Source organism: Littorina saxatilis, linkage group LG12 (assembly GCF_037325665.1).
Source record: "Littorina saxatilis isolate snail1 linkage group LG12, US_GU_Lsax_2.0, whole genome shotgun sequence".
Lineage (NCBI taxonomy): Eukaryota > Metazoa > Mollusca > Gastropoda > Littorinimorpha > Littorinidae > Littorina > Littorina saxatilis.
Window position 1 is genome coordinate 4495009 of NC_090256.1, and position 3593 is coordinate 4498601.

Below are 3593 nucleotides of genomic sequence, written 5' to 3' on the forward strand. Positions count from 1 at the left end.
CACACACACACGGCACACACACACGGAACACACACACACACACACACACGGCACACACACACACACACGGAACACACACACACACATACACACACCCCAAGTCACACCGGGGTCATGCCAATACGTCCCAGTACCATTGTGTCCCAGTACCATTGCGTCCCAAAAAAATGCCGTCTCATTGCGTCCCATTAAGCAATCCCATTGGGTCCCAATACCATTGGGTCCCAGTGCCATTGCGTCCCGTACCATTGTGTCCCAACAAAATTGCGTGTCGATAGGTCCCAAGAAAATTGCATCTCGATACGTCCCATAAAGGAATCCCATTACGCCCCCGTACCATTACGTCCCAACACAATTGGGCAGAGTGTGTGTGTGTGTGTGTGTGTGTGTGTGTGTGTGTGTCATGGATATTGTACGGCAGAGTAGGTCAGCGAAAGGATGAAAATGAACAGTGGATTTTATAAGTACGGAGTATCTTACCTTATATTATCCGAGTAATTTCAAGCTTCAAGATTGCACAAATTTACGTAGCAATAATGTTGAAGCCTGTATATGCACTTACTTGACACATTTGTTTTTTTCTCTTTTCTATTGTGTTTTGTAACAAAAAAAAATCTTGTTGTTGTTGTTGGTTGTTGTTGTTGATGTTGATGATGATGATGATGACGACGAGATGATGATAATGATGATGATTGTGGAGATGATGATAATGATGATGATCGTGGAGAAAAAAAGAAGAACAGCTAGTTGAAGGCCTTTATAATGTTCCTTTTTTTTAGGCGTGTGTTACTTACAGTACCTGTTTATGTAAAGTAACATAACAGTTTCTTGCCCAATAATATTTAATTCAAGTGTCTTCGATTTATGAATCCAAAAGGAATTTTGATCGCAGGAGGGTTGCAGAGTAATATGTTAAATGTTAAACATGTACATGTATACGAACCAGGATTTTACCAGAATATGCAGTTGTTGATTTTTAAAGATACGGTTGTGTTTGTTCAGTCATTAAACAGGAAGAAAAATGAAATGATTTGTTATTGAAACATCGTCCCATGTAGAACTAGTCTATGTCACTGATTGTGCATGTATGCATATTCTTGCGCGCGCGCGCGTGTGTGTGTGTGTGTGTGTGTGTGTGTGTGTGTGTGTGTGTGTGTGTGTGTGTGTGTTATGTACGTATGTATGTAGGTGTCTGTGTCTACATTTGTGCGTGTATGGGTTTCGCTATCTGTGTCTCGGTGTCTATGTGCTGAAGGTTCGATGACTGGACAGTCAGTCTAGCTTTTCTCAGAAACGGGTTTAAACATCGTCTACTCAGTAAATAAGCCTACAGTCATGTCATGCTCGGTTTCATACAGTGGAATACAAAGCGGTGTACTGTACTGTTTCGGTATTTTTCTTTGTGTCGAGCACCGCTAAAGCATATATTAATTTTACACTTCGGTTTAGGTTAGCGTGCTTCAGTTTATTTTAAAAGAAAGAACATGGTTACCTCAGAAAACCTGTAAGGAAAGCAAGGAGCGCCTCAAAACAAACAAACTGACATGCAATATCCTTTACAGTTTCTGATTATATCGTGAAGGATTTTTGTTTCTCCCATGAACAAACATTTTTTTTTCCCACTTCACCTCATGTAGACTAACCGATACACATCTTTTTATTTTATTTTTATTTGTGAAATACTGCTATGTACCGACACAATTTTTATTACAAATCGTGTTGAACGCGTTTTGTAATAAAAATTGTGTAATCCGAACACGATTTGTAATAAATTTATTACAAAACGCACTTTTATTACAAAACGTGTCGCTACACTGCTACAGTAACATCTGAGAAATTAAATTCACTAGTATTGGGACCTAATGGTACGGGGACGCAATGGCACGTAATTGTATTGGGACGTAATGGTACTGGGACGCAATGGTACTGGGACCCAATGGTATTGGGACGCAATGGTACTGGGACGCAATGGTACTGGGACGTAATGGTACTGGGACGTAATGGTACTGGGTCGTAATGGTACTGGGACGTAATGGTATGTTCCCCACACACACACACACACACACACACTACCACCCTTCATTACCGTAGTACAAATCTATTCAAACATGTACCTAACCGTATACCACAACCATGCAGAAACTGCTGCACCCACAAAAGTAAACACACTTCCCGAATCAGATGGTGTTCGAGTGATGGAGGTAAAAAATATCGTCGCCTGCAAAGCGGACTCCTCAACAAAAGAGTGGCGCGCGTCTCGACGTCCCCAAACCCTGGCTTGTAGTGCCGCGAGCCTGAGAAGTGGCCAGATTCGTAGCGAGCGTGACGCTAAAGTGCGTGCATACTGATTCTGCCATGCAGTCGCACATTTTGCATGGCTGCTACAATGTGAGAATTCTTCACCTTCCTGTCTGGCTGTCAGTGTGGCTGTGAACTCTTGAGGATCATGTCTGGATGGAGACTTCAGGACATAAAGTGTTGAAGTGTATGCTTGAGAGACGACGCGAATCTGAAGAAGAAAAAGGTTTTTGAGTGATACGGATATTGGATTGTTGAAGAGAGCTAGAGAGAGTATGTGTGTTAGCGTGACTAATGGTACGAGCTATTTAGTTAATTCAACGCAAGAAAAAGTTGTTATCGGTGGAAAAATAAACACATACACGCTAAAAACACACTGTGCTGGGGAAATTAAAAAGTCGAAAGGTTTTTTTTCTGTGTATGAAACCAGCGATCTGATGTTGTCTTACATTTAGAAACAAAAACAATGTAATCGTAATCAGCAGATCTTGAAGAAGCTGACTGCAAACCCATGACATAGAAAACAACTTCATAAAACTTGCATGTACAATTTTATCCATCTTGCAAAGGTAAAGCGAAAAGAAACCACAACTTTTTTTCGCGGGGAAAAAAGGAATGAACAATATTTCGATGCAATTGTCTGTGTGACTCTTTCAATACTGAATCCAAAAATACAATTCGACCTGACGAATGAATGTTGGCGGATTTGACACTGCCACAAACAAGTGAACCACAGAAAATAAATCGTGGCGCTTCTAAGTGGAAGTATGGTATTATTTGAACCGCTTCCAATCGGACATAAAATGAAATCAAGTATCAGAAACAAGTGACGCAGACATAATTATAAGTTAACGAGTTAGAAAGTATGACAAAGATAAAATAGTTAAAAAGTGTGACATACTGTGACATTGAAATAAGAGGTCTCCAACATAAGACTGCTTTAGGATAAGACAAATCAGGAGGGAAAAAACATTATTACTCTTCAGTCTGTGAAAGAACAACAAGCCTAAGAAAAACTGACATACCGTCAATTTAGTGTTGACAAGGTCGTTACCGCCGCACTCAGAAAGGATTTCGTGACTGATACCAAAGACAAATCAGAAAACGAATTGAGTGGCAGAGACAGTCTGGACGATTTCTGCTTTCTTTCTGGATGATTCAGGGAGAGACAGTGAAAGGCAAAAGACATCGAGACACTTACGTACCCCACTCCTCCTCTCTTCCTACCTCCCTCCCTCCCTCCCCCCCCCCCCCCACCCCCACCCCTTCCCTCCCATTCCTCCCAAATTGTGCGA